At 44.7% G+C, this 23,907-nt stretch overlaps 1 protein-coding gene across 7 annotated transcripts in view; it reads left to right on the forward strand.

Moving 5' to 3' along the window:
* The window catches only part of SAMD4A (sterile alpha motif domain containing 4A), a 224,967-nt gene that overhangs the window by 101,672 nt on the left and 99,388 nt on the right, over positions 1-23,907 (forward strand). The window contains exon 1 of one of the 7 annotated variants that reach the window (XM_036841288.1): positions 22,763-22,824. The exons of 5 other annotated variants lie outside the window; for them this stretch is intronic. The gene's annotated coding sequence lies outside the window, so the exon portion shown is untranslated. Of the gene's footprint in view, positions 1-22,762; positions 22,825-23,907 lie in introns of those variants that run through there. One more of the 7 variants, XM_036841289.1, reaches the window with a different exon arrangement.

Here is a 23,907-nt window from a genome sequence, read left to right on the forward strand (position 1 = left end):
CAGTCAGATTGCTTTTCAGTTGTTTGGGGGTTGTTTTCTTCTTTAAGAAACTAAACCTGAAAATTATAGTAGATCTCTGGTTTATACAGGAAAGACAATTGGGAATTCCAGACAGTTGGACCCATCATCAAAGAAAAGGCATTGCTCCTGTACCAAATTTGTGAATGAGTGTACGCTCATATATTTAAATATCTATGAATAAATGTCAGTTGATATATATAACAAGAGTATCATTTTTATGATTCCATGCTTTAACCAGTTTTTTTTTTTTTTTTAGATTGTCAACCCAATCCAAGCTACTATATGTGTTGGATTAGAGTTTCTTTTTTAGTTGCAGCATGTTGTGTAAAATATACATGTCTACTGAGCATATCAAGATGCTTATACTATGTGATTTACAAGAGAGCTGAACCACGCTGAGGAGAGAGCAGACACACCTCCTTTAGCACACTCAGCCAAGGACACATGCTAATTGAGGGAAACTGTAGGCTGAACCCTTTGCACAAGCTCTCTGGAGCACACTCACTTTCTCTCTCCCATCCTCTCTCCCCTTCTTCCTCTCTCCCCTCTCTACCACCTCCTCTTCTTCTTTCTACTTCTCTCTCCTTCTCTCTCCCTCTCTCTCCCTACGCAAATGTAGTTGAGGTCAAAGAACTCCAAAATAAATAGGGGAGAAACCATTTGGAGTTGAACAACAATATATTTCAAAGCACTTGTTCCAAGAAAGATAAGATCTTTGGCTTAAAATGGTTTGAATATATGTTTATTTATGTGAACTCAGCAGAGAGAGAGAGAGAGAAGGAGAGGGAATTCCTTTAAATAACGAGCTTTTATTTATTACCATGTGGCTTACGTTAGATGGTTTAGGAATATACCTATTTCTCATGAAGTGAGATCAGGATATAGCGAAAGAAATCTTATTTGAAGTGTCCTAAAACCCAGTGTGTTTTAAGTCATTTTTTATCCTCTTTGGTCTACAAACATTGTGGAAAGACCTCCCTCTGTTTCTGTGCTGTGTCTAGACTCTGTATCAGAGCCCAAACAACTGCAGGAAAAACGTGAGAATGCCTGTGGATTCCGGACAAGTTAACAGAGGTATCTGAGAACCTCAGGAAGAATAATATTTTACAGTGAGGTGGTTGTCATCTTGAACAATAAAAGCCATATGAATGTGCTTTAATTTATGCTAATGTGGAATGCTTAAAATCATAAAACAGGTATGACGATTGGGTTCCTGTTCACCCAGGGAATGCAGCTCCCAAAGATAAGTACACCAGAATATGAACTTCATGGGAAAGCATGAATCCACCCACCTCCAACAAGTAAGAGGCCGTCCTTCCTTTCAGTATTAGCTCTTAGGGGTTTGATTTTGATAGATTGTGAGGTATTTTATTCTAGAGCCTAAACCAGATGCTTCTCTCAGGGTAATGAGGAACAACTGATGGCTGCCAGATAAACTAGAAAAGAAATGTTTCTCTCTGCAGTTCTGGACAATAGTGCAATTTAATGGCATTTCACCTGAGTGGACTTTTAAGATGGGTGGATTTTTCTTTTGCCTCTCAGGGCATAGGTCCAAATTTGGAGCAGATGGCGGAAAAGATGGATGGCCACAGAGATCTCCAGGTGAAATTGGTTGGATTTCCTCAGTCCTCATTAATTCCTGTTTGATCATCATACGTGCCCATCTCTCTGACCCTACATAATGGACCCTGGTTTCTGAGGATTTTCTGGGTCCAGAATAACCAGAATGTGCTGACTAAACTCTGAACAGATTGAAAGAACTCCTCACCTGATATTTCAGGCTTTTGGAAGAAAGGGGCTGTCTCAACCTGGAATCTGGTTTTCCTTACTTCGAGTTAATAGTGGATTTTCTTTCCTCATAATGAGAAGGCACAACTGGGCAGGGTGTGAACCCTAAAGCTCAGGGAGTGAGTTTAAGAGACAAATTGCTTCCACTGTTGTTCAGGTAAAACCTAGTAAAAGAGAGACTTTTGGGTTCTTAGATTAAGTCTGGTGAGAGACTCGAAGCCCACCATAACTAAGCAAGACGGAGAGTTAGCGGTTACCCCAACTGTGGAATAAGGCATAAGAAGCAGCAGATGATAGTGGGAAAACCCCAGAAGTGTTGTTCTGGGCCACTGAGGTCAAGAGGCGACCCTCAAGATCAATGGAAGGAGGGACCTATGGGAAGTACTAGGGACAGCGATGCTTTGTGGATTTAATTTAAAAATGTCTTTGTGAGGTCCTTGATCGATGGCCTGGTATTCTCATTAACTTCCGTGTTAGGGTAGGCCTATTGACGTAATTGTTTTTGCTCATACTGGAGACTCTCCTGCTAACCAGTTTGTATTTATTATTTTTATTGTGGTTGTAATTAGCCTCCATTCAGAGCCAGATGCCTTTGATTTATAAATAGCATATATTGTCAAAGACACTTAACTAGAAGGACAAATGATTCCCACTTAAGATGAGAATTTCTGTGTAATTGACAGAATGAGCATTAGCCTTTTGGTTGCCATAGGCCTGCAGACACATATGTACCCACCACATGTTGGAGGAATGGAATATACCAGCAAACTAAAAGCTGGCAAATCACAGGTGCTTAAGACCCTGGAAGAAAGTGCCCCAGAGGTGTACACTTAGTTTTAAGAAAAGCTAAATAAGTGTGACATTTTCAATGGGCCTTTTCTTCACTTGAGCAGAATGACAATATTTTACTAGTCAACCAAGAGATAAATCAAGATTTAAACCAACTTCTCACCTATCACACAAAGCTTAACCTCAGTAGTTATTAAAAATAAATGGGATTTAAATAGATGTAGAAGCACCTATTTTATTTCCAATTTCATGCTCTTGTATTTTGCAGTATGGTTTTAGATCTGTTTGTGAAGGCTGAATGGGGTAAAAACAGCCTGAGAGACAGACAGCTGGGAGAGGAACAGGCTTTCAAGTCCAAGAGAAAGTCCAGGCTCTGGGTTCAGCTGTTACCAGCTCACCAAGTGACCTCAGCCCAATTTCCTCACCTTGAACATGGAAACAGTAATGCTTACTGTCTTCTTAGGGGATGCAGTAATATCTGTGACTGGCATCATTAGTGGCTTTGTGCTGAGAGATGAGGGTAGAACCCCTCATCTCTTTCTCAGGGACCATGTGTGGAGATCAGGGCTCCAGGGCCAGGAAGGGCATTGACTTTTATTCTCTCCCTAGTCTCCATGGCAACTGCAGTATTGCTACCCCAGGTCATTCTGATTGAAGAGTCAAGGAAAGGTGCATGCCATGCCTCCACATCCTGACATTCTCCTGGATGACCCGCTCTCTTGGTCATCTTCTCCCAGCCCACTGTGCTGGTGACTTGGAGGAAGTCTCCATGGTCCCCCTCTTTCTTGCTGTCACCTGCTATTTGTTTCACCAATAACTGGGACTTCCAGGTGAACAGTAATTCTCCACTGACAGTTTTTCTCACATCCATCACTTTATTTTCTAGGTAACGTTTACTGAGTCCTTACCACATGTAGGCACTGTGCTTACACTTTGCTGTGTTATCATTTTGTTAACATGAGAGAACTGTGGATAAGAGAGGTTAAGAGAGCCCCCCAGACCTGACAGCTGCTCCATGGGGGCCCCCTCCCTCCCGAGGCTGCAGACACCCCTCACCCTGTGTCCTTGTGTCTTCTTGGTGCAGTTGTCCTCCAACTGTTCTCTCTCCACCCGGCTCCCTCCTGTGGCCACCAGCAGATGGATCTCCCCATACCGCGCCATGCTCTTCAAAAACTGCCACTTGTTTTTTCACGCACCAGCCCTTCAAAAGCTGACCTCTTGTGTCTTCGCTCCTGCTTTCCCAAAACCAGTTCTCAGCAACAGCTGAAATATTCTGTTTCCTAGTTCCTAAATACTCTTGTGCGTCTGCACGTGCACCTTCCTCCACCGGAAACAGCCTGCCCTCATTTCCGTCTCCCTACTTCCGCCCCATCCTTCAGGGCCGAGCACAGATTGGCAGCCTGTGCTGCCTTCTCTGACTGGCTGGACAAGAAACTGTGTCTCTTCCTTCTGAGTTTTTGTGGTACTGGCTGTGTAATCACTCAGATGACATGGTAGATGACATGAGGCCTGGCTGCATACTATTCCTTTCTCTGGTCAAGATTCCTAGAAGGATCTTGTCCACAGGCGAGAAAGCCATAAAGAAGTTACTGGCAGTGTTAGGGCCGGAGTTCAGTTTCCCCAAATCCCAGACTGGTGATTTTTTCCTGCGATAACTTTTTACCTTCTGTCCTTCCTTGGAGGGCACAGACTTTATCCTGTCTATATTTAAAGTTCATGTAGCATCCAGTGTAGAGACATGTATCTAGGGGATAGTCAGTAACTATTCATTGAAAGAAAGCAAATGAAAGAAGACAGGAAGGAAAAAATAATAATAGCTAACACTGACATGCACTTCTATTTTAATTTTATTTATTTAAGTTTCTTTTGTTTTCTTTTTTAAAATTTTTATTGGAGTATAGTTATAGTTGATTTACAATGTTGTGTTAGTTTCAGGTACACAGCAAAGTGAATCAGTTATACATATACAGGTATTTTATTTTAATTTAATCCCCTTTCTAGTTTACTCCCTATAACAGCCCTATGAAATAGGTACTGTTATCCCCAGCCCCATTTTACAGGCAAGAGAGGTAAGTAACTTGCCCAAGGTCACAGAGCTGGTGAGTGACACTTACCAGGACCTGAACCCAGGGAGTCTGGCCCCCGAGTCTGTGCTCCTCCTCTACCGTGTTCCCCTGTAGGATCAGGGAGGACTGACAGACAGGGAAGGATACAGAAAGAAGCAGGGAGCTCAATTCAATGTCCAAGATGACTGAGCGGAGGAAATTTAGATTAGGCTGCTGTGTTTCATCTTCTTTTAATTCAAACTGAGAAGAAGCACCACTTATAAGCCAGAGCAGTGGCCAGGCTGCTGAGTCTGTAGCTGCTGCCTGGATCCCTGTTACAAGGTAATTACTGTGAAACTCCCCCAACACAGCTCCACATCTTCTTCCTTATAGTCTCTTCATTATAGGAGACTTAGTCCAGGGTCTGTTAAGGAGTCTACATGCCCCCAACTCAGAGTCCCTTAGAGAGGGGAAGGTTGCCACTTTTTCCTCTGAGGTTCCCTCTAGAACAGGGGTCCCCAACCCCTGGGCCCTGGACCGCTCCCCATCGCTCACAGTACTGCCTGAACCATCCCCCCAACCCCTCCCGTTTGTGGAAAAATTGTCTTCCCTGAAACCGGTCCCTGGTGCTAAAAAGGTTGGGGACCGCTGCTCTAGAACGTGTGCTTTCCGTGGAATGCTTTCTTAAAGAAAAAGTCATAGACTTGAAATCACCACGACTAGAAATGAGTAGCTTATATGTCAAATTCAGCAAAACAAGCAGATGAAGAATATTTAACGGGGGCTTTTATCGCTAAAAGCGACCTTGACTCTTTTATTTAGCCCACTGTTAATGTGGTTGGTTGTTTTTTCTTTTAACATCTTTATTGGAGTATAATTGCTTTACAGTGGGGTGTTAGTTTCTGCTGTATAACAAAGTGAATCAGCTGTACGTATACATATATCCCCATATCCCCTCCCTCTTGCGTCTCCCTCCAGCCCTCCCTCTCCCACCCCTCTAGGTGGTCACAAAGCGCCGAGCTGATCTCCCTGTGCGGTGCAGCTGCTTCCCACTAGCTACCTATTTTACATTTGGTAGTGTATATATGTCAATGCCACTCTCTCACTTCGTCCCAGCTTACCCTTCCCCCTCCCCATGTCCTCAAGTCCATTCTCTACGTCTGCGTCTTTATTCTTGTCCTGCCCCTAGGTTCGTCAGAACCATTTTTTCTTTAGATTCTGTATATATGTGTTAGCATACGGTATTTGTTTTTCTCTTTCTGACTTACTTCACTCTGCATGACACTCTAGGTCCATCCACCTCACTACAAATAACTCAGTTTTGTTTCTTTTTATGGCTGAGTAATATTCCATTGTATGTATGTGCCACATCTTCTTTATCCATTCATCTGTCGATGGACACGTAGGTTGCTTCCTCGTCCTGGCTATTGTAAATACTGCTGCAATGAACACTGTGGTACATGACTCTTTTTGAATTATGATTTTCTCAGGGTATATGCCCAGTAGTGGGATTGCTGGGTCATATGGTAGTTCTATTTTTAGTTTCTTAAGGAACCTCCATACTGTTCTCCATAGTGGCTGTATCAGTTTACATTCCCACCAACAGTGCAAGAGGGTTCCCTTTTCTCCACACCCTCTCCAGCATTTATTGTTTGTAGATGTTTTTGATGATGGCCATTCTGACGGTGTGAGGTGATACCTCATTGTAGTTTTTTGTTTTTTGTTTTTTTTTAATTTTTGGCTGTGTTGGGTCTTCGTTTCTGTGCTAGGGCCTTCTCTAGTTGCGGCAAGCGGGGGCCACTCTTCATCGTGGTGCGCGGGCCTCTCACTATCGCGGCCTCTCTTGTTGAGGAGCACAGGCTCCCCTCATTGTAGTTTTGATTTGCATTTCTCTAATGATTAGTGATGTTGAGCATCCTTTCATGTGTTGTTGGCAATCTGGATATCTTCTTTGGAGAAATGTCTATTTAGGTCTTCTGCCCATTTTTGGATTGGGTTGTCTGTTTTTTTGATATTGAGCTGCAACATGGTTGGTTTTTAACTTGACCCCCAGTAGCTGTTAGTATTTCTGCTTGTGATAGCACCACTTTATTCTCACACACAGAAAAGTCTAACTTAAACTTGTCGTGAGCTTAAGAGCACATTAGGGGAAGTAGCCTATCACTTAGGAGATTGGAAAGATGATTTCTCAATTATTTAAAGAACATTTTGCGCCAAGAATCCTAAAGTGAACTGAACACTATTGCAGATTTGATGAATCAGAGCAGAATCATGTTTAAGTGTGTGCTGTATTTTGAGGGATTCCCTCCTGCCCTGCCCCTGCGAGGTGAAAAGCATTGCTCTTCCTATATGAGGAAAAATAGTTGTTTATGCCCCAGACCAGTAACATGTTTTTGTGGCGAAGTTCTGAATGCATCGAGTGTTTCTTGTGGCCCAACTAAGACAACTTTATAGATTAATGAAAAGTGATTTATTCTTTCTTCTGAACAAAACATTTAGTTCTCTCTCTGCCTCTTTGACTCCAAACAAATCTGTCTGGTCCCATCCCTTGCCCCCCGTCCCCACCTGCACCCCCCTCTTGTAGATGTCATGGTACATTTTTGTGACTGTGATCCTGTCTGTTCCTAGTAATTAAGGGCCCTCTGAGCAATGTGAAAGTAGGTTACTGTTCATCTGGTTTCTTGCAAGAACTGTGCATGTGTGAGGGTAGCTTTTCACCTAAAAGACTAAACCACAGAGAGAGTCCAGGAAGTAGGGAATGAACAGGCCAGGTGACTTGCTCTTCTTAGCTCCTGCAGGAGCCCAGATCAACCCTGAGGGAAGCAGAACTGGGTTTACAACTCTGTACTATATGTTTTACCAGCTTGTGACCTTGGCCAAAAGAGTGAGCCTTTCTGAATCTCGGTTCCCATCTGTAAAATAAGGATAATAAGGCCTAGATGCAGCTTTATTGAAAGGATTGCAAATGCTGGATAGCAAGTGCCTAGCATGGGTATACGATAATTGATAGGAGTTTTTGTTGTTGTTATTGCTGATCTTGCCATCACTGTCATTACCGCTGCCTCTATAAGCAGCTCGTGCATTTGGGAAGAACAAAGGGGAACTTGACTGCTGATGCCTCGCATGCACATAGCACACAGCTTTAGTCTTCAAAACTACCTGCCTTCCACCACAGCAGCTACAGTTGCTCCAAAAACAACCAAAGTAGGGACTTCCCTGGTGGTCCAGTGGTTAAGTCTCCACGCTTCCAACGCAGGGGGCGCGAGTTCGATTCCTGGTCAGGGAACTAAAATCCCACATGCTGCGCGGTGCGGCCAAAAAGGAAAAAAAGAACAACCAAAGTAAACATAAAAGTCACAGCCACATAGGGATGAAAACAAAGAATGAGGTGTTTCCTCACTGTAGCAGGGGATCCCTTAGCCGAGTGGGTCCCTTCTTCCCTCCTTGTCTGTTCTCTTCCACCTACAAACACGCAAATGTTGACAGGCACCCACGGAGCATGTACAGGGCTTGGGGGCGAACCGTAGGGGCCAACGTGGAATCAGACATGGATTCTGTCCTCAAGGAGCTTACCTGCTACCAGGAAAGAGGAAACGCCCATAAACATCTTGAAAGTTAGGAAGAAAATGGTAGGACCATAAGAGAGATAGCACTAAAGGGCTATGGAATTTAGAAGGAGAGAGAAATTTTAGCTGGAGTTGGGACATGCAGGTTTTATGAAAGAGGCAGCCAGCATCATCATTAAGAATGCAGATTCTGGAGTTGGATCACCAGGTTTGAACCTTGGCATTTTGCTACTTGGTTGCGGCTCCTTGAGCGCCAGGCTAGGTCACATCTCTGTGCTTCTGCTTCCTCATCTTTAAAATGGGGATAATGATAGTACCTACCTCTCAGGGTTGTTGCAAGGATTAAGTGAGATAGGTAAAGTGCTTAGCACAACGCCTGGCACACAGTGAGTCCCCCATCAGTGTTTGTTAAATGAATTTGCCAAAGGACAGGCATGGATTTACCCTTCAAGGGAAGGTGGGCGGCGTTCTTCCACATGGAGGGTTGCATGAGCCAAGGCAGAGTCCACACTGAGGCACGGGCTTGGGGAAGGTGAGAGAGGAGGAAGGCGGCTTGGGATGAGACCGTGGGGGGTCTTGAGTGTCAGGCCAGGAACCTTGGACTTTACTGAAAATGTGAAACGTACTCAGTCTTCCAGAATTCAGTGTGTGAAGCCAGAATCTGAACCTGTCTGAGGGTAGGTCTCCACATCTCAGTCCCAGTGAACCTGGCGATGCACCAGATGCCAGCGGCCGTGAAATCGAAGCTTGGATTATCAGGCCTGAATTGACACCTCAGGGAAGATGTGCAGCAGAGCCCCAGCAGGAAGTTAAAGTCGGGGACAAAGAGGTGGGAGGTGCAGAGGCATGGCGCGGGGGAGGGGCGAGGGCAGGAAACGTCACACGTTGCCCCCATCTATTGCTTCCTTTTCAGATTACAGATTTTTTTTCTTTAGCATATAGTCAGCTCTTTTGTTGTTGTTTTATTTCTTTTAAGCCTCGGGATGCACGCAGTCATCTTTACTCTCTTTGCTAGGGTGGCGGGGAGGTGGGGATGATCTAAACCAATCACAGGGGACTTTGTTTTCAGTCGTGTGTGGGTGCTGCACTTTGTGCGGGCGTGGAATCTGTCACGCTCTGCCCCGTCCTCTCCGCACTCATAGCTGGGTCAGTAGGACTTCAGAAAGGGCTGCAGAAAGTCACAGAGCCCCTGAGAGGATGCCCGTCATCTTGGGATTTGTTTTTAAGTGAAAAATTGGAGGGTTGGAATGCCTTAGGTTTGATTTACTTTCAACTTTAGCTGTGTAAAGGCTACATTCAATTTTTAGGGAATCGTCCAAGTTACAAGAGGATGATACAGTTAGCCCCCTGTGTCCTCAGGTCCCGCAACCGCAGATTCCAATCTGAGGATGCAGAACCTGTGGATAGCAGGGCCGACTGTATTGTTTTTTAAGTGTTATGGGGATGTGGGAGCAGTTCCTAAGACCACATGTAAGTCATTTAAAATTCTTTTTGGAACCAGGTAATGCACGATAAATCTATATATGTACCAAATCAAGATCAATTTCCATAAAAGTCTGTCCGTAATGTGGGAACAATGAAATGATAAAGTGCAACTATAAAGTCATTTGTGGCTCTGAAACCTGCTATGCATCTTCCCACGAAGTGACTGAGAGTGAAATATCACCATATTAACAGTTGGAAGAGAGATCTTCTGGCCCAGGCTTCATTCTGCCTGCAGCCGTGGTGCACCTGAGATCTAGAATGATCTCCAGGGAGGTGCCTGGGGCCGTTGCTCAAAGGTTCCCTCGCAAGCTGGGAAGGTAGACATGCACATTCAGGAATGATGGGGAGTGTTTGCTGATGTGAGCTTTAAAGGCATCTTTTCCATCCTCCTCTGGTGGCTCTTTTTCAGAGCATTGTATTCTGTTCTTGGAAACCACTGCTTATCCATCACATCCTTGATGAAGAGTGAAGTTTGCCCCCAGCTGTCTGACGGCCAAGTCACATCAACTTCGGTGGGAGTGACACATGTCCAGAGGCAGAATTTGGCTCTTTCAAACTTAGGCCTAAAGGTCCTGATTAATATATTATGTAAGAAAGAGTGAGGTCATAGAAACATTCAGTCTCCTACCTTGAACCAAAAGTTATCCTTATTTAGTGCTTCCAAAGTTAGAAAACAATACAGGCAATAGACGCTCTCTCAGGATCCGTGAAGAAATAATGGCTGTCTTGTTCTTGACCGTGGGTTTTGTGATGGTGTCAGCAAAGCAGGCTGCCTGTTGCTTTTAGCACTTGAAGTTTGGACTGGTTTCCTTAACCCTCTCAGCCCGCTTAGAAGGAACGTTCGGGAAGTCCACTGAATCCCCACCTGCTGTCAGGGTGCCCAGGCATCACTGGAGGAAGCTCTACAGTGGGGCCCTGGGCCCTGGGGTGAGGGTGGGTGGCTCTGTGGCCCTTGGGAAGAAGCAGCGGCCCCTCGCCTGGCAGCCCTGCCGCTGTGCGGGCCCTTCAGCAGCTGAGTCTAAGAAGAAATAGCGTAACGCTTCTCTCGGATCATCATTTTGGCTGAGCTAAAGGTAGATCAAATTTCACCCTTAAATAACTGTCTTCTGTCTGTGTAAACAGTCACAGCCATTACTGTTAAACTTCAAACCTCAGCCCGTGGATCTGGATTGCTTTCTTTTTCAGACCTTAACTCCGGGGACCAGTCTTCCCTGCTCTCTGAAGCCTCCGATGCTATCTGAGCATGCAACCTACTCTCTGAGTCTTAAAAAAGCCATGCTTAGGGCACATACAGTTAAGGAGGGGAGGCGTGTGAAAAATTCATTGACTTCTCCCCACTGGGACCTAAATCCCTTTTAGCATTCCACTTGCATCCACAAAGAAATGCCAAAATGTTAAAGCATGGCGTTCTCATTCTTTTCAATGGGAAGAAGGGGTTATGCAAAGGAAGCTTATGTCCCTGCGGAATGAGTGAGAAGAACCTGGAAAGGTTTGCCTCGTTTAAGAAGTTAATATATTCAGTGGCAGCAGAGATGCTGCCAAGTTAATCTAGTCCACGTTTGGGGAGAGAAGGGCAGGAGTTTTGCTGCGCTTCTAAGTTGCTTTTTGGATAGAAATTCTCTAAACAAGTAAGAATGCAACAGCAGTTTGCTTAAAACTTGAGAAACAAAAGAAAAGGCAGTGGGTAATTGATTCTGTTCTCCAAAGGCCCGTTTGACACTGAGTGGATCCTGGCTTGGTTTCTACCATGCAGGTGTTTAGTCTCTGCCAGCAGGAGGACACAGGTGGAGTCTACCTTTCTGCAGATGCCTTTAAATGTCAAAAACATGAGAAGGAAATCCATTGACACACCGTCATAGTGACAGTGCAGTATATCCCTTAGCATCGATGTAGCCATGCCCCAAATGACACCCAAATCAGTGGGATGGGAAGAGATTTTAAAAGAAGGCACAGCATCCTCTACCATGGAGAGCAGCTTATTTTATACCCAGGAAGCCACGGAATCTTTCTGAAGTGTTTGCTTGAGGGCCAAACTTTAAACTTATTCCTTAGCCACGCATTAGGTCTGATTAAGCAACAGGGTAAGAACATGCGAATTCATGTTTCAGCAGTGAAGAGCTTCAAAGTCTTGAGTTTGTTACCAACTGTAAGATTTAGGAACTCTGTGATTTAATCACAATGATTGCTTCTGGTAGCAATTCAATCAAGCTGTCATATCAAATTAAGTCTTATCAAGTTTTGTCTGGCAGGGATATTTACCAGCCAGGATTCCCCAACACAGCGTGTGCTCACTGCATTTATGAAAACGAGGCTAGAGTCACCCCGTAATGTCAGTGAGGTCACCATAATTGGCCTGTTTTAAGACTCTGTGGCTATGGGGACATCAGAGCCCAGGGAACAAGTGAGTAGCCTGTTAGGAAGATCTCATAAAAGCGTTTCCTCCCTTGCACGGTTTAGAAAATTCAGCCCTTCAGTTATTGTCTTGCTCAGGCACAAACCTTAACCTAAATATAGAGGGCTAAAAAAGAATCCTTCCATGGTAGGGCGCCCTTAAATTAGCTCAGCTAATCTATTCATCTGTGTGTACTGACTCGTGCCTAAACATTGGAGGCCAAATCCAAAAAAAGAAAAAGCAAGCCTGTGGCTCAGTCCTAGGAAAGATGTAGAACAACTGAGAATAATCCTGGACAAAGGAGTCCCTGAATACTGCAGCAGGTCCTTATTAGAAAAGAGATAGGCCGGCTCTTCGTAATCGCCCTTGTTCGTTAACTGCTCATTTTGGCTTTACAAGTGCTTTTGGCGTATTCACAATTCTCCATTCATTGCAATTCTTCTCAGTTTCAATATTTCTACCTTGCTGGGCTTCCCAAAATATGCTCAAATAAAAATTTTCTTAATAGATAGCCAGGAAGGCAGTGTTCTAGGTCTTTATCTCTTAAACCTAGGAAGCTATTCTCAAGAAAGAGGACAGCTAAAGACATCTGGACTCCAATTTCCTTAGCTAGAATGGCAAGAGGGAGCGTGCCAGGATGCAGAAGAGGTCCCCATGGTCTAGAGCCTTGCGTTATGCATTTTGCTTCCCACTGAAGCCAGAGGTCTGTGTGTACCTGCTGAAACACTGCCCATGACCTGCTTGAATTCTGGCCATTTTGTTATCCAACTTGTTACCTTCTAGCGACTTCCCATTTCTCTGTGAAAGCCGGCTAGTGGAAGACACCTGAAGAAGAAAGTCAGGACAAGAGAAGGTGTTTGGAAGTGGTCAAAAGGTAGTGCAGTGTGTGTGAAAGGGGCTGTGGAATTGTCCTTGAGAAGATATTATTGGTCCTAGCAGTTTTACCACACTGTGTAGTGTTTGGGTAACTAACGGGTCACGGTGTTAGAATCCTTGTAATTGGATGGATCTATTGCTTTTGGCAATCTTTGGAGAAATACATTTTATGAATGCTTCTATTTAAAGAGAACAAAACAATAACCCAAAAACGCCATTCTTATTACCCTACCTCCCCCACGCACATAGCATTCTGATGTGGTTTATTCCTGAAACTGACTCATTCAGCTTTTCTCCTGGAAATTGTCAGTATGTACGCCTGGTTAATGGAGAAAATCAGTGCACTGCCCAGGCACAATGCCATGACTCATTCCTGGCATTTCAGGGGCTTTGTAATGGAAATCATAGTTCCAAGCTACAGTTCTTACCAAGTGGATGTGTGAATATTAATGAAACAAAGCAAGGTCTCTGATCCTCCTGTATAACTCTTGCCGTAGATTCAGTGTCTGCTCATGAAGTGGAGGTTCTTCTCCATAAGCCATGCATGCTTGAATACCACAACGTTGTTTTAATTAGTCTTTTAAAGCACAGTAAAATATTTGGCTTTGGTGAAAGGAGGAAATTCTCTCATATGTTGGAACTATTTGGTTGAAAGGGCATTTTTGTCTACTGAATTAGTCTCCTGGGGTTTATGCTAGTATCTGAATTCCTTTTAAATTGTCTCTAATGACTTGCAGCCAAATATCATTCATTTATTCTCTCTATCCCTCTATCTCTCTGTCTACCTACCTAACTATAATTGTGTGTGTATGTGGCACATTTATTTATATATATAATATACAGTCTAGTGGGAGAGCATGGATGATTGAAACCCTGGATAATCCCAACCTTTTATTTTACCTTCTGCTTGACCCAAACTTGTCCCCAAACATTTTTCAAGTGTCATTCCCCATTCTTTGTGCTATGTAACATTTAAAAGTAGTTAGTAGTTAAAAATACAAAAAATAGGCAGCAGGAAGAAGTGGGGGAAACAAGGAAGACAGATATTCAAGCGCTTATTTTTTACTGACTTGGGTTTGAATTTTGGGTCTGACAGACTGGTAGGATTTTGTGGAAACTCACAGATGAACCAGCTGCCCATCATTCTTGGAGATTGGGACTGAAGGTCAAATATTTAAAGTTGGCTTTTGGTGATTCTTATATGTCTACAGTCCATTGGACCAGGAATATTTGGGCGCTGCTAATTGGAAAGTAGACACTGAGGAGGTATTTTCAGCAACAGAAGAGAATGAGCAATATACCTGATAACTCAGCCATTTTATTCTAATCTTGTCTTCTCTAACAATAGGTCCCTGCTACATGCTCTTAAAACACAAGTGCTAATATTATGAGAAATGAATTACATGAAAAACAGTCTAATCTTTTCTAAGTGTGCTAAAAATACCAATGTGCAATGAAGAACATTTAAACTTTCTTCCCTTTCCAGATGATGCAGGATCCTAGGCAAAGACTGGATTTCAGAGTATACCCTGAGGCCTGAGCCTGAGTGAAGCTTTTAGCTCATATGAGTAAAGATCTTTAGACAAGGACTTTCAGAGCGAATGCCTTATCATTACACTTCATGCTGACTTTAGATGTACAAATCATGTTTGCCATGTCATTCTTTGGAAGTGGCTGGTGATGGAAGGGTGTTTTTTTACTTATGAGGTAACTGAGGCACAAGAGATTATATTCCTAGGCTGAATACCTAAGGCTATGACTCTGAGACCCCGTGTGCAGTTGGGAAACAACTTTCAAGCAAGCTGTTTCGTGTGGCTGGTTTCCACACGGTAACTCTTCCACCTGTTTCTCCTTACCAGATCCACCCATCTCTCAGAATGTGTGAGGGCAAGTACTGCTTTCTGTTTGATAACCTTCAGGATTTGACAAGAGGATCTTGTCTGTGACCTGAGGTAGAGAGGGCAGGATGGGATAGTGACCTGGAGGCTTTGGAGGCAGAGATGGTGGGACAGGTGTGTGTGTATCCAGAGAAGATGCAGTGTGTGTGTTCAGAGTCTCGCTGGGCCACGTTCCCTTGTGAGTGTGCTGTTCCACAGTCCTTCACCATCATTCATTCATTCCCGTGTTGTTTGGTGGGAAACCTCACCAGCACGTCTGACATCACTGTGTATTTCTTTAGACAGAAATCTTTTCTTAGGCTTTATGGAGCTGTAGAATAAGAACTATGCAAGTGAAAGAGTAACAGTCTTAATACAACTGCCAGCTCTTCAGTTTGACAAAAAAAAAGTTACTTCTCAGAAAATAAAACTTAATAAGACAACGCGTGGAGAATTGGGCCTTAATAACTACCACTCACTTTCGAATGCATCTGCCGTGGAGTCGCATCTTGCCAAGGTGGTGTAATTTTGAGGTCTGTGGCTGAGAGACTTGGATTGTGTTTGTCCCTGGGCTGTGAGCAGAGGCGATATTTAGGGCTGTAATGCGGGTATTGAGGCCTTTTTAGTGTATGATTACTTCTTGATAGGGTTATTTTAAGGGAAAGTTAACTAAATTAAGTTACTTAAATTGAGCCACATTTGTTACATATCCTTTTCTGGCAAATTGAAAAGTGATTTAGTTGAAACAAGATCCAGAAACTTCTGTTCCAACACATTTTTCAGTTCATCATGTTAAAGTTCGAAGAAAACTCAATCAAAGTACCCAGCATCACTGAGACCTAATGAAGCAGTTTATATTTTTACTTTATGTTTTTTACTTCGGAAGCTCGTGGCCATATAGAGTAAAAGAAACCTCATGCTCTTAATCTTTTCAGTGGACGCTGCCAGTGAGAGTGTTGTTATTGTTAGATAATCATAATGGTATGTTCTGGAGGCTCTTTCCCCTCACCCGACACACCCAACTCACTCACACCCCGCCAGCAGAGCCAGAGAAAGGAGAATAAAGCAGTGTCTTATTTGCTTTTAGAATCTGATTCTCCATTGCTTTGGAGACATGCTGGGATGTGCACGTAAACTATTATTAAATTTCTGATGTCCATCCAGGACATTTAGAGTCATTCGTAAGAATCACTAAGAAAACAGGGAACAGGTCAGGCTGAGCGGTGCAGACCTTCTTCCAGCAAGCCTTAGCCTAGCCTCACAGCAAGAGGCCAGAGGACAGCAGCTCCGGGCTGGGGAGCGGGGATTAAGCCTGCACAGAGGGCCTGGGGCGCATGGCTTCACCTCCACCAGCCTCAGCTTCTCACCGCCTGCCTAGTCACACTTGTCTTGAAAATTAGATGTGATAATGTTTAGATAGAGATTTTGCCAACTTTTAAAGAACGTCCTCCGCAGATGTTAGATATTCATAACCAGAGGTTGAGGAGGTAAATGTAATTATGTGAGCATGTTGATCATTATGTGTGTGGAGCACCGCTGATTTTGGAAAAGTTTTTAGTCACTTTTTGATGGAGCCCCAAGTGAAAAATATTCAGGGAGACCAGTTCAGCGGTTCCCTTACATTTAAACAAAGTGGGAATTGGAAATCTCCCCAACGACAAGCAGTAGAAGTAAGTTGTGACGGACCACTGCTCCAGATGATGGAAAAAGATTTATGACTGATGCAATATCCCACTTTAAGAAGAAATGCAGAGCTCTTGAAGAGAGCTGTCATGACATCCAGTGTTGGTCACAGGACTGGCCTTACAGGGAGTGCAGGGGTGAATATTACGAATACCCCTGAGGTGGGTATTCCATTAAAGGGGCGTGTGGTTCAGGAATCCCTGGGTGAAGAAGGAGCCCTGTTCTCATCCCCCAATATGGGCTTTAATGTCTGAGGTCGTAGGGAACCTGCTGCATGCATGGAAGAATCTTGAGGTATGAGTTTATAGGGGGAGACGTCTGTAAGTTCCACCTATTCCCGGGACTCAGAAAGCAGCAGAAGTAGCTGGGGCTTGTTCAGTTCCCTGTCGGCCTCCTGTCTCTACTGTTTCAGTCCATTTGCTCTCTTCTGTGACCTCTCCATCTCCCAGGCCAGGTCTGTACAGGAGAGAGTCACAGAAAATAGAATAAGGTGGTTTCCTGGGGGCTGTTGAGTGCTGGTGCCAATGGTAACCAAGGGACACACACCACATGTGGACCCCTAACTCTCATCCAGTGCCCATCTTGTGAATCTCTCTGACATTTCCCAGCTCCTGGTAGCCCTGTTGATATTAATGCTTACTGATCATCACTTGTATTTTAAGCATTTACTTTTGCATTTTTTTTAAATTTATTTATTTATTTTTGGCCGTGTTGAGTCTTCGTTTCTGTGCGAGGGCTTTCTCTAGTTGTGGCAAGTGGGGGCCACTCTTCATCGCGGTGCGCGGGCCTCTCACTATCGCGGCCTCTCTTGTTGCGGAGCACAGGCTCCAGATGCGCAGGCTCAGTAGTTGTGGCTCACGGGCCCAGTTGCCCCGCGGCACGTGGGATCCTCCCAGACCAGGGCTCGAACCCGTGTCCCCTGCATTGGCAGGCAGACTCTCAACCACTGCGCCACCAGGGAAGCCCTAAGCATTTACTTTTGTTCCAAAAAGTATTGAAGATGGAGTTTCTCAGCACACAATCAACATCCCATGATGTTCTGTTCCGGATCTGTACTCTGACTATGGCTGCATTCTTCAAAAGATAAGTACGGAAGATAATGCAATGGAGAATAAATGTGTGCCAAATTAAAGCATAAAAGGAAATAAAGTAAGAGCAAATTTCCACTCTACTAACAGGATAAGCCAGCCCTATTTTTCAGGCATTCGGTGACCTCTGTTTAAGCCATGCTGCCTTGTACATAGGCCTGTTGGAAAGGAAGGAAACGAATGAACAAGGAAAAACACCGTTTTCAGCATTGCTGGCTACCTGGATCACCAAGCCTGTGTTCTTGGCAGCCAGCATATTGTCTTCTTCCGTCGCCAGCCGCTCTGCAGTGCTGTTGAAGGTGGGCCCTGCTGGGGGAAGCTGTGTACCCAAGCGAGCAACCGGCCTGGTTCTCCGTGGATGGAAGTATGTGCTGATGCTCTGGCCTTTACAGGCTCAGGCTCCAGAACACTGGGGGAGAGCTGTCGTCTCTCGGAGTCACAGCCATCTCCCTCCCGGGGTACCCCTGATGGGGATGGAAGAGCAGATAGATGGCATCTGATTCTAGGATACTGTAGGGTTGGCCTAAAACCCGGGCACAAGTGGTTGTGAGGTAGAACACAGGCGGAGGCGCAGGACCACGCCAGGGTTCAGGCAGGGTCACAGAAACCCCCATTTCTGTCTAGGAAGACCCCCGAGGGTGGCGGTGATGTCTGAGCCCAACACAGTCACATATGGATCCTAAATTCGTTTCTAAAAGCGCTCATTCTGAGAGAGGTTGAAGAGTGCTGGCGGCAGGCTGAGCGTGAGATTGGGAATCCAGAGTGACCTTTTCTCTATCAGCTTCGTACACGTCTATGATTCTTCCACTGAGAATCGCTTCTCAGTTTGCTTTGTTCCTACCTCAGAGGCCACCACACACACACACTTCTCTTCCAGCAGAGCTCCAGAAACACTCCTCTGTCTGCATAGTTTTAATCAGAAAATTTAGATTACTTCCTGCAGATTGCCTGTTTCATGAAGCAGGAGGCACAGGAGTCTTTTTGAGAGGATTGTTTAGGTGATCATTTGAGCCAAAAAGAAATCACCTTTTTTTATTCTTCAACGCAAAAGCCTTTTCCAAGCCACCTGATTAAAGTCTAAATTGTTCCACACAGGAGCACGGGAGGCATGTCTCCAGGTATATCCAGAGGCGCACAGTCTTTGAATAAGTGGGGATGTAGGAGATCTGTATGGAATCCCTGAGGCCACTAGACTCACAGAGAAGGGATTTTTCAAATCCTGTCATTTGAAACTCCAGGCAAATTATTGGCAGAGAAAACAGAGTTTTCCAAAGTCAACCCATCATTGGCTCAGATTTTAATAGAAAATCAGGAGTCAAGAAAAGTTAGAAGGTAGAGACTTTAAAGTCAGGCCTGGTTTTAATTTATATGTGGTTATTCTAAGCAGTCAGAGAAGCACCCTTCCCCCAATACCCCATCCCAGGCATAAACTGCTCACCCATTATAAAAGACAAATTAACTTTTTTTAAGGGTGCCACCTTAAGGGTCATTAATTTAGTAAATTAACTGACATTCCTAGAAAAGCTCCATGGCTTGTGCCAGTAAATATTTACCCAGCTAGTGACACTTCAAATGGCACCCCAAAATCCCTGGTCCACTTCCAAAGGGTGAGCAGTTTACTTTCAGGAAATGGATTACTCACTTGTGGAATCAGACCAACACCCAGGCTGCTCAGTTTCAACATCCTTTAAAATGCAAAAGGGAACTTTCCCTGCCTCAAACTTTCAAACCTTTTCCAGATGGTCCGATAGGGGCGAGTGCTTTAAGCCCAGCGAGGCTGGTCTAGCCGGGGTAGCTGAGCCCCCTGTGATGCTGGCCACAGGCTGCTGGTGTGTTCTGGTGGGTGCCTAAGAGGCATCCCCGAGTGCCTGGAGAGAAACGCCTCCTGTGCCTGCCCCGTTTCCATCTGCCAGACACCCACAGAAACGAGGGAGATCTGTGTAAAGGCCAGCGCGTGCTCAGCTAGGATACTGCCCCCACTCCCACCCGTCCGCCAGTTGCCTCTGCTGGTTTCACTTCTCAGCTGCAGCTGCCCACAGCTGTCTGGGAAATGGATCTGGGCCTGGGGAAGCAGCCGCAGGGTGGGTGGGGTGGAATAGGGCATGTGTTTTGAACCTAGACCTTTCTGTCCTGGTAGCCAAAACAGGCAGGTCGTGGGCCCGTTCTGTGAGCCTTTCGATTGGTGGTTAAGCTGGATGACTCTGAGGGAGACCCTGGGGAGACACTGAGGACCCTGGACCAAGAGGATGGTGGCCAGGAGGCCGTGGAGTCTAGAAATCGTATTATCTAAAGATGATGGGACTTTCCCGGCGGTCCAGTGGCTGAGACTCTGCACTTCTACAGCAGGGACGCGGGTTCGATCCCTGGTTGGGGAACTAAGATCCCACGTGCCGTGCGGCCCAAAAAAAAAGATTATTAGAAGGAACTGGGGATTTTTAGCCTGAAAAAGAAAATTTAGGGGGATGGCTATCTTGTGAAAGGGGAAGTTGATTTTTTATTGTATTTTTTCATTGTAATAAAATAGACATTACATAAAATGTGCTTTTTAAAAGTTTTTATATGTGCCGTTCTATTACATGAATTACAGTTATAATATTGTGCTACCATCACTACTCTCCATTTCCAGAACTTTTTCATCATCCCAAACAGAAACTCTTTACAGTTTAAAGAGTAGTATCCTCCCTCCCCTGAACCCCTGGTAACCACTATTCTGCTTTCTGTCTCTATGAATTTGCCTATTCTAGGTACCTCATCTAAGTGGAATCCTACAATATATGTCTTTTGTATGGGGCTTCTTACACTTAGCATAATGTTTTCAAGATTCATTCATGTTGTAGCACGTGTCAGAATTTTCTTCCTTTTAGAGGCTGAATGATATTCCATTGTATGTATGGCCCACATTTTGTTTCTCCATCCTCTATTCTCTATTGATGGATTTTGGGGTTGCTTTTGGTCATTGTGAATAACGCTGCTATGAACACGAGTGTACAAGTATCTGTAGATTTATTCTTTGTAGTTTCAGAAAAACTGACCTCTGTTGAATGGAAAGAAGTTGCAGAGAGACGGATTAGGGCTTCGATAATTCTAGCTCTCTTTGATGGTGGAAGTGGGCTCCCCGTGGCTAGGCTCAGCCCAGCTGACCATCAGGGAGGAACAAAGGTGGGAGGCCCACAACTAGTAAAGGAAGGGCCAGAGAATCTCTGAGGGCCCTTCCATCTCCAGAATTCTGTGATTCTCAGGCTGATGGACTGTGCATCCTAAGGGAACCATCTGGAGAAGAAGAAAGTGGTGTCTGACCAACTTTCCCCTGGAAAAAAAGGGAAAGTGAAATGGTAAATTATTTATCAGTCAGGGGAGGTGACTTGCTGAACTATCTCTGGCTGGACTTGAGATCAGAGGCTGATGATGATGTGAAGCTCAGACAAAGGCTCTGTTTAGTCTTGGGGAGAGCTCCCCAGAGCGCCTAAGAAAGCTCCCTAGCACGCTAGCATCTGGGGATGGTGAGTGGGGGTGAGAGGGCCAGGGTTCTCAGCACAATCCCCTGATGTCTTCCCGGAAAGGAGGGCTGCCCCTGGTAGACCGGAGCCCCATCTTCATGTAGGCTATGCTGGTCCAGGTCAGGGCGGAGGGAAGGTGGAGAAAGCTGAGTTGGGGAATATCCGGCAGTGAATGTCAGCTGAGGTGGGGATGCCCTGGGATCCAGCACAATTAGCTTCATTCTGTTACAGTTGGGGGTTTTCTTATCATTAATTGGGGAGGCCTAGCCAGAGAATTCCAGTATTCCACGGTGAGTTTAATTGTGGGTGATTTCATCCTGCCCTTTTTATGTTGAAGCCAGGGGCTTGCGTCATGTAACAGTGAATTCAGGGAGATTTTTATTTGCATGTGAATCATCGCTTTTCCAGCTGAATGTCACTTACTTGGAATTTTCATCTGATTTTGTTTTTGTTTTTGTCTCTTGGTGTTTTTCCATCAGGCTCTTTGGCTAACCAGAAAAAAAAAAAAAAAATAGAGGAAGGGCTCAATCTGACTGGAACAGGGTTTGAGTTGGCAACTCCAAAAGGAGAGTATTATGAATGTGAAAAAAAGAAAACGGATGCTTTATTTTGCTTTGAGGGAGGCACCGAGGCCAAGTCAAATTGAGAGCTCTAATTTGGGAATGGTGTTATTACAGGTCATTGGGAGTTGGTTACGCTCTAAATTGGGAGGCCGGTCACATGAGGAGGCAGCAAAGACAGATCACATGGGGGACATTGGGGCTCTTTTACAATGAAGTTTTATTTTATTTACTACACAGTTAAAATGCACTTCTGTCATGTTGAGAAACCAAGCCACCTTATTGGCTGGTGAGCGCTTCCTGTCTTGGCCCATCAGTTGTTTTATAAATGAGCTAGTTCTTCCCATATGTGTGCTTTCTGAGGCTTTATTTAGGTACTGGAATCTGTTCAGTGATTAGTAGAGCAAGCCATGTACTGAAGGTTATATATCTGTTCTTCACCTTCACATGCAGATCTTATTCTGAGGGTCTTGCTTCCTTTTCTTCCAAAGGCTCTACCCATTTTAGATCTCAATCAAGACACTCTGGTAACTTTAAAATACATATATGTGTGTTTATGTGTGCGTGTATATGTACATATATATATTTATTTATTAGATTATCTATTTATTAGATTATCTTTCATTTTTATCAGTACTGTTACTGTTAGCTTGTAAAATAAAAACAAATACTTGTTAGTTGGGTGCTGCCTCACCATGGGCCATTAGGAACAAAGTATTCTTCCTACCCTCACACTGCAAACTCTTGACATTCTTGGCACCTTGGGGATGACCAAGAACAGTTGTGTGTGGTAAAACTGCTCATTTTTCTTGGAGAATCAAGTCAGCGTTCTTGATATATAGAAGGCCTGAGTAGTTAGCCGTGTTTGAAATAAAAACAAAAAAGCAGCCCAGGAAGAATATCAGGAATTCAGTGTCCCATGCAAACAAATTGTGCTCATGGTCCTAAATGAGACACGTTACTAAGGCTGTGACACAGAGTCTGCTGGTGCTTCGGAGGCATGCGGCCTGGCGATGCTTGTGATCGGGGTTAGGAATAGAAGGTGTGTGGAAACTTTCTATAAAAGGCAGCCGGGTCCCCTGGAGTGGTGTGGACAAGCGGTCAGGAAGCTCTGGCACTGTTCGTGGCCATACTAGGGTATGGCTGCCTGACCTTGGGTGAGCTTCTCTGTGCCTCAGTTTCCCTGAAGCACCATATCGGTTTTGGGAGGGGAGGATAAGGACTTCCGGAGATGTAGGAGATGTGAGATGTGATCAGGTAGATGGAGGGAGCGTGGTGTCACGGGATCTCAAATCAGGCCTGTGTCCCTAAACAGGGCTGGGCTGCTTAGTCTCCTCAGGCATCATCCACTGTGGGTGATGCCTCTGACATCACAATAGCCAGCTGGACACTCAATAATGCTGATCTGTGCCCAGTGGACACCAGAGGAGGAAAGAAAAGGCGGAGGACAAAGTGGAGAAGGAGGAGATGGAGCAATCCCTTATGTGATAATCCCATCAACTCACAACTTTTTCACCTAACATCTGGTTCAAGTGTAATGTGTTCAGCTCCATACAACGTGTACAGCGTCTGCGCCCTCCCTCCCAAACTCAGCAAAATATCGTGGTCCTCTAATCAAGAGAATTTTGCTCCTGTTGCTGCATGTGTCTCGTGGTTCATTGTCAGACCCGTGAGTTGATAACTTCTTCACTAAACGGCTCTCTGGAGCAACTGTTTAGAGGTAATGCCCTGGCTTTGTGGTCCAGTCTCCCCTGGGTCTCCTGCAGACCCCTCTCCACCCTCCTCCTTGGGACCACACAGAACTCTGGGAAGATGAGGGGGTGGTTTGTGAAGGCGTGATTCTATGGTAACAATGCTTTAAAACGGGAATTTTCACCTTCTTTGTGTTCATGAGCCTTCCCAGGCCTGGTCAGACTTTGCTTCTTGTTCTGACAACACTCTTAAAACCCACGTGGGCCAAATCGTGGCTCCCCCGTGTAGCCTTAGAAGGCGCTATCACTCCTTTTATCTGGCTAGATGGCTATGAATAGAAAACTTGAGAGATCAGCCCTGTCCTAGAAATATTATGGCATTTTGCTGGCTTATTTGTTGGTTAATTTTTTAATCCAGCAACTTCCTCTTAAAAATAGATTCCTTTTGCCCTTTGAATTGATTCCTCTCAGCCCTTCTCCTGGTAAGAAATTAGTTTTCCCACCTGGTTTCACACCAGCCTTACCTTGCTGATCATCCCAGAGGTGGAA

Source organism: Balaenoptera musculus, chromosome 2 (genome assembly GCF_009873245.2).
Source record: "Balaenoptera musculus isolate JJ_BM4_2016_0621 chromosome 2, mBalMus1.pri.v3, whole genome shotgun sequence".
Lineage (NCBI taxonomy): Eukaryota > Metazoa > Chordata > Mammalia > Artiodactyla > Balaenopteridae > Balaenoptera > Balaenoptera musculus.